Source organism: Bison bison, unplaced genomic scaffold (assembly GCF_000754665.1).
Source record: "Bison bison bison isolate TAMUID 2011002044 unplaced genomic scaffold, Bison_UMD1.0 scf7180017864500, whole genome shotgun sequence".
NCBI lineage: Eukaryota > Metazoa > Chordata > Mammalia > Artiodactyla > Bovidae > Bison > Bison bison.
Window position 1 is genome coordinate 2905496 of NW_011495059.1, and position 7547 is coordinate 2913042.

Below are 7547 nucleotides of genomic sequence, written 5' to 3' on the forward strand. Positions count from 1 at the left end.
AGAAAGTCAGGCTCTGGGCTGCAATCCTGGGTTGCTCTTCCCTTCCTCGTTGCCTTTCCCTGCCAATGTGGATGAGGCTGCGGGGCTCCTGGGGCCTCTCCTCCCAGACTTTCAGGGACAGGCTCTGGATGTGGTCAGGGATCCCTAGGCTGGAGGGCAGGAGACTTCCGTTGCTGTCCCTTATTCCTGCCAACCAGGCTGTCGGTGGTAGCCGAGCACTGCCCCAGCCTGACCAGGTTGCCTGGCAGTGTGGGCTCTGGCTGGGCAGTTTCCGGCTCCAGCTGTCCTTACCAGAAAAACGTCAGTTTGACTGAACCCTTTGAAATCTGTTTGGGATTTCTAGTCGCGGGAAGAACACTGAAAGATCATTAACCACCTGTGAAGGGGAGCTTTCTGTGTGTTCTGAAACCGCCACAGGACTTACCAGCTGTCTTATGCGCTGAACCTTCAGCAAGGGGACCTCTTATTCTTCCTCTTTTTACTTAGATGTACTTTCTGGCCCCGTTCTCCTCCATCTGGTATCCAGACTCATCTCTCACTATGCTTTGCAATGCAAAGAGGGTCTCAAAAGGATGGGCTTCCCCGGTGGCTCAGCAGTGGTTTGATCCCTTGGGTTGGGAAGATCCCTTAGAGGAGGGCATAGCAACCCACTCCAGTATTCTTGCCTGGAGAATCTCAAGGACAGAGGAGCCTGGTGGGCTACCGTTCATAGGGTCGCAAAGAGTTGGACATGACTGAAGTGACTGAGCATGCACACATGCTAGAATGGATGTTCAATATTTTTAAATTTTGTTCAGAAATAGAATAAGAGATGTTTAAAAAAATACTATTTAGGGCTCTCCTGGTGGCTCAATGGTAAATAATCCATGTCTCAATGCAGGGGACACAGGTTTGATCCTTGATCCAGGCAGATCCCACATGCAGAACAACTAAGCCCGTGTACCACAACTATGGAACCTACATCTAGTGCCCACAAGCCGCAGCTACTGATCCCACGCACCTCAAGCACTGAAGCCTGCACCCCAGATCCCTGCTCCACAACAAGAGAAGCCACAGCACCGCAGCTAGAGAGCAGCTCCTGCTCGCTGAAACTAGACAAAGTCAGGGCAGCAGTAAAGACCCAGCTCAGCCAAAAATAAGTAAGTAAACAATTTGTAAAAATATTGTTGAGAGATCAATTAATGACAGGCCTTGAATTATATAGGGATGGAGTATATACAAGAGGGTCAGGGACAGCGTAAGTGGGTTGAAGTGGTGAATGAAGCCATGAATAGTGGAGAAGGAGAGTGCTAGGAGGTGGCCCATCTGGCCTTGAATATGGGGTAAAACCATGGGCACTGAGGAGCCACTGACGGTTGTTGAGCAGGAGAGTGACACAATATTGCTAGTCACTGTACCAGTGTAAATGTTGTATACCCCATAGGGTCCTGCTTGATTATATCAACAAATCATCGCCATTGGGCTTCCTAAAAGAAAAGCGGTATGTATTTCTGAGTTGAAAGCAATCGCTTTTGCCTTGTGCATAATTTTTTCTACCTGTTTATCATCTTTGGTGGGGCTTCCCAGGTAGTACGAGTAAAATCCACCTGCCAATGCAGGAGCCACAAGAGATGCAGGTTCAATCCTTGGATTGGGAAGATCCCCTGGAGGAGGGCACAGCAACCCATTCCAGTATTCTTACCTGGAGAACCCATGGACAGAGGAGCCTGGCGGGCTACACTCCATATGGTTGCAAAGAGTGATGTGACTGAGCACACACGCGCATGTCTCTGCCAAGCTCCCTGCTGGTGTGAAATACTGAACTCCAGATTTTAAAAAGTTTATTTAGGGGCAAGAGAATTAAAATGTAGGGCTTCCCTGGTGGCTTGGATGGTAAAGAATCTGCCTGCAGTGCAGGAGACCCAGGTTTGATCTCTGGGTCAGTAAGGTCCCTAGAGAAGGGAATGGCCACTCGCTCCAGTATTCTTGGAGAATTCCATGGACAGAGGAGCCTGGCTGGATGACAGTCCATAGGTTTGCAAAGAGTCAGATACAACTGAGTGACAAACACTTTCTAACACAAAAGAACTAAAGAGGAAGGAGCAAGGAGAAAAGAGATGATACAGGTAGCAATGGGACAGGGTGGAAAAGAGAAGACTATCATGGATTTTCCTGGGGTCCCCACCCAGTCAGTTTTCCAAGCAGCTTGAGGAGCAGCTGGGAGTGAATGAGGGCTGCGTGCCACATATTCTGAGCTTGGTGCCACGTATTACGGGCTGGGGGCCACATATTGTGGGCTGGGGGGCCACGTGGCAGAAACAGTCCCATTGAGTCATGGGACGCACAGCCTCACTGCTTCGTAAAGCTTGGTGTGAGGAGTATTTTTGTTTTTTACAGCCCAGCTGTCTGTGTAATGACTTCCTTCCCTCAGCCTTGTTCACTGAGGTGTCCCTGGGCGACCAGCTGAGTCACCACATTCCTTGCAGCTTAAAACACTGGCCCAAGCACAGGGGCCTGGCTCCTTCATGTAGGTGGGACCTTTGAAGTCTGCTGGAGAGTGCGGAAAGACAGGCTACAGAGCTCCCATCTCTCACCTGTACCTCTCCCCCAAAACATGGTTTAAAAAGCAAGTGAAAATAGAAAGTCCATCTGTTAAACACTACGGAATGGCCACAGCCTGAAAAAAAATTATTTATCAGCAAACATGAAGTCATATAGGACTTCCCCTATTGCCCAGCAGATAAAGAATCCACCTGCAACTCAGAAGACATAGGATACATGGGGTTGACCACTGGGTCAGGAAGATCCCTTGAAGGAGGAAATGGCAACCCACTCCAGTACTCTTGTCTGGGAAATCCCATGGACAGAGGAGCCTGGTGGGCTGCAGTCCAAAGGTTTGCAAAGAGTCAGACATGACTGAGTGACTAAGCACACAGCAAATGAAGTAAATGTCAAATAGAATGCAGGGAAGTGGGGAGATGAGGGGTGACCAAGAACTGACACCCCTGCCCTCTGTCCTGTTGCAGCGTGAAGGGTCCGAAATCCAAGTGAAGAGACTGGGAACTCTCATGCCCAGCTGGAATGGGATGGAAACTTGCTCAGCTCTTCTCTAAAATAAACAATAAGCAGGCAGTTTTCAGTAAAAATAAGGATGTATTGGCAGAAAGTTCAGCCATCTTATTCCCTGAAATATGTTTTAAAGAAAGCTTGGTCAGGTATATAAGAAGACAAGGTGGAGATTATTTATGATAGTCTTGTTCATGGCATAGGTGAGCAGGAAGCAAAAATGAGTTAGTAAACTATGATGGAGGCTGACCTTGGAATTCTACACATCACTGAGAAACTATTTGTTAGGTGTACATACAACAGCATGGATGTAGTGTTAAGTGGGGGAAATCAGTAAAAGAGATTTAAGGCATAATATTTTCCCAGTCTTATTGAGATATGACTGATGTACAGTAAACCACATGTATTTAAAGAGTACGATTTGAGTTTTGACATGTGTAGATACCCATGAAACCATTGCCGCAATCAAGCTAATGAATATAGCCATCTCCTGGCAAAGTGTGGAGTACATCTATATGTATTAAAATGAACAGATGTTGAATACCGATTAAGATAGGAAAAAAGTTCAGCAGTGTGTGCAATATAATCCCATAGTTAAAACAAAAAATGTGTAGATACCCTGAAAAATCTGGAGTGATATAAACCAAAATAAACTGTATTTGTTATTGTTGTGTAGACACTTAGCCGTGTTCGACTTTTTGCGACCCCCATGGACTGTAGCCCACTATGTTCCTCTATGTAATTTTCCAGACAAGAATACTGGAGTGGGTTGCCATTTCCTTCTCCAGGAGATGTTCCAACCTAGGGATCGAACCTGGGTCTTCTGCACTGTCAATCAGTTCGGTTCAGTTCAGTCGCTCAGTCGTGTCCGACTCTTTGCGACCCCATGAATCGCAGCGCGCCAGGCCTCCCTGTCCATCACCATCTCCCGGAGTTCACTCAAACTCATATCCATTGAGTCGGTGATGCCATCCAACCATCTCATCCTCTGTCGTCCCCTTCTCCTCCTGCCCCCAATCCCTCCCAGCATCAGAGTCTTTTCCAAAGAGTCAGCTCTTTGCATGAGGTGGCCAAAGTACTGGAGTTTCAGCTTCAGCATCATTCCTTCCAAAGAAATCCCAGGGCTGATTTCCTTTAGAATGGACTGGTTGGATCTCCTTGCAGTCCAGGGGACTCTTAAGAGTCTTCTCCAACACCACAGTTCAAAAGCATCAATTCTTCGGCGCTCAGCCTTCTTCACAGTCCAACTCTCACATCCATACATGACCACAGGAAAAACCATAGCCTTGACTAGACGGACCTTTGTTGGCAAAGTAATGTCTCTGCTTTTGAATATGCTATCTAGGTTGGTCATAACTTTCCTTCTAAGGAGTAAGAGTCTTTTCATTTCATGGCTGCGGTCACCATCTGCAGTGATTTTGGAGCCCCAAAAAATAAAGTCTGACACTATTTCCACTGTTTCCCCATCTATTTCCCATGAAGTCATGGGACCAGATGCCATGATCTTCGTTTTCTGAATGTTGAGCTTTAAGCCAACTTTTTCACTTAGGCAGAGTCTTTACCGTCTGAGCCACCAGGGCAGCCCCTGGTGGTTATTATAGGTTTTATATAAAGGTCACCACTAAGTGTGTGTCCTTTGGTGTCTGGCTTCTTTCACTCCATGTGATTTATTAGAGTCTTCCATGTTGTGTGAAGCTGTAGTTCATTCACTTTTAGCGCAGCATAGAGCCGCATTCCATTGGGTGAATATACCAAAATTTATTTACCCCTTCAACTACTAATTGACATTTGGGTCGTTTCCAATTTAGAGCTACTACAAATAATGCTGCTGGGAGCATTTTGGTACATGTCTGCTGCTCTGCCTTAGCATGTATTACAGTACGGTTCCAAGTCATTTACATCTATAATCTTGTTATTTCTCTTATATTTGGCCTACCTGGATTTTGCTCCTGTTTTCCTTTTTTTCTCCTTTTGGATCAGCCAAGTGTTTTCGATGATTGCATTTTATCTTCTGCATTAGATTTTTTTAAAGTGTGTTAAAACATATATAATCCCAAGTTTACCATTATAAGTATGTTTAAATGTGCAGTTCACTGGTTTTAAGTACATTCACATCTTTGTGCAGCCAATCTCCAGAACCATTTTCATCTTGCAAAACTGATATGCTCTGTCCATTATGTAATGGTTGCCCATTCATTCCTTTGCTGCTTCCCTAGCAACCACCATTCTACTTCCTGTCACTGTGTATTTCACCATTCTAGGTATTTCATATAAACAGAGTCATGTAGTATTTGTCTTTTTGTGACTGACTTATTTTCTTTTTTTAAAAAAGTTATTTTTGACTGTGCTGGGTCTTTGTTGCTGCATGAGCTTTTCTCTGGCTCACTGCATCATTGACTCAATGGACATGAGTTTTGAGCAAACTCCGGGATACAGTGAAGGACAGGGAAGCCTGGCATCCTGCAGTCCATGGTGTTGCAAAGAGTCAGACATGACTAAGCAACTGAACAACAAATCATGGAAGCCAAATAATAATTAAAATTATTTATTGTATCATTATGCACATTGATGGAAAGCATTATAGACAGAAGAGTTTCTTTCCCATCATAAGATTATTTACATCCATTTATTTAGCTAGGAACACTAGCTTGAAGAGGTACTGGTATATTCTATTTGAAATTATTTCTCTAGAGCAAACCATTGTCTTACAGTTGGAGCATGTTGAAGAAATTGTTTTCTCATAAGCTTTTTTTTATTCTTTTGAGTCTCAATCACTGAGTTCAAGGGACTTTGAGAGAATCCTGGTGTCCTGAATGTCCTGATGAATACGCTGAAGTCAAGCATTGTATTTGTATTCTGATAATATTCTTAGATCCATACAAGTGTTGGTTTGTGGAGCTCATATTTCTCCCACCAGTACTATGACATTTGAAGAACATTTGTTGTGAAAGTTTGACACCAATTTTCACACCGCTGTGCTTCCTGTCCCATTTTCTTCCTTGATTGTTCTTTTGCTCTTGTTCACCTCTCTGCTGTTGCCTGAGAACTTGTTTGGTTGACAGACTACATCTTCTTCTTGCCATGCATTGGTAGTTTCCTGCCAGGTATCTAAGTCACCTGATTCAGGAGACTGGTGAATAAAAGGCATATGGTGTGTAGCTGCTAATCTATTAGAGAAACCTGTGCTGCCCACTGGGATGCCAAAGTCTAACAGTTATGTCTTCTTAATGATTTCCTGAGTTTTCCTTTTAGTCGATGTCATGTCCTTAAAATAGTCAGAGTCCAGTTGTTCTAAAGCTTTTTGCTGTGTTGTCACATTCTCATTTCCTCCTTCAGTCTTTACACACCTGTGGGTGCATCTTCATCCCAGAACCCTTCCACACCTGTCTGCTAAGGAGCTGATGAATAATCAACTCTAGTTGGCAAGTTATTTGATCTCCTCTTAATTTCTGTCCTCTGCCAGATCTGCATACTAATCTCTTTAGGAATGAGAATACTGTTGCTGGGTGGGTTTGTACTTTAAATAATCAAAACTGTGATGATGGCCCTGGTGGGAATCAAAACTGGACCCTTCCTCTCCCCATCTTCCCAGCAGAGGCTCTGGTCAAATTACTCTTTAATTAATATATTAAACCAATTTCATATGTCTTGGTTTTTTATGGTTTCATTGTGATGTGTCTAGATGGAGATTGATTTTTATTTATCCTGATTTGAACTTTTAAAAATTTCTTTATTTTAATTTGAGGAGAATTGGCTTACATCTATTTCTGCTTTATTGACTATGCCAAAGCCTTTGACTGTGGGGATCACAATAAACTGTGGAAAATTCTGAAAGAGGTGGGAATACCAGACAACCTGATCTGCCTCTTGAGAAATTTGTATGCAGGTCAGGAAGCAACAGTTAGAACTGGACATGGAACAACAGACTGGTTCCAAATAGGAAAAGGAGTTTGTCAAGGCTGTATATTGTCACCCCATTTATTTAACTTATATGCAGAATACATCATGAGAAACGCTGGACTGGAAGAAACACAAGCTGGAATCAAGATTGCTGGGAGAAATATCAGTAACCTCAGATATGCAGATGACACCACCCTTATGGCAGAAAGTGAAGAGGAACTCAAAAGCCTCTTGATGAAGGTGAAAGTGGAGAGTGAAAAAGTTGGCTTAAAGCTCAACATTCAGAAAACGAAGATGATGGCATCCGGTCCCATCACTTCATGGGAAATAGATGGGGAAACAGTGGAAACAGTGTCAGACTTTATTTTTCTGGGCTCCAAAATCACTGCAGATGGTGACTGCAGCCATGAAATTAAAAGACGCTTACTCCTTGGAAGGAAAGTCATGACCAACCTAGATAGCATATTCAAAAGCAGAGACATTACTTTGCCAACAAAGGTTTGTCTAGTCAAGGCTATGGTTTTTCCTGTGGTCATGTATGGATGTGAGAGTTGGACTGTGAAGAAGGCTGAGCGCCGAAAAATTGATGCTTTTGAACTGTG

General features: G+C 43.8%; 1 pseudogene; it reads right to left on the bottom strand.

Annotated features, from left to right (window-relative positions):
- Positions 1-6010: 6010 nt before the first annotated feature.
- The window catches only part of LOC104980491, a 13732-nt pseudogene continuing 12195 nt past the window's right edge, over positions 6011-7547 (bottom strand).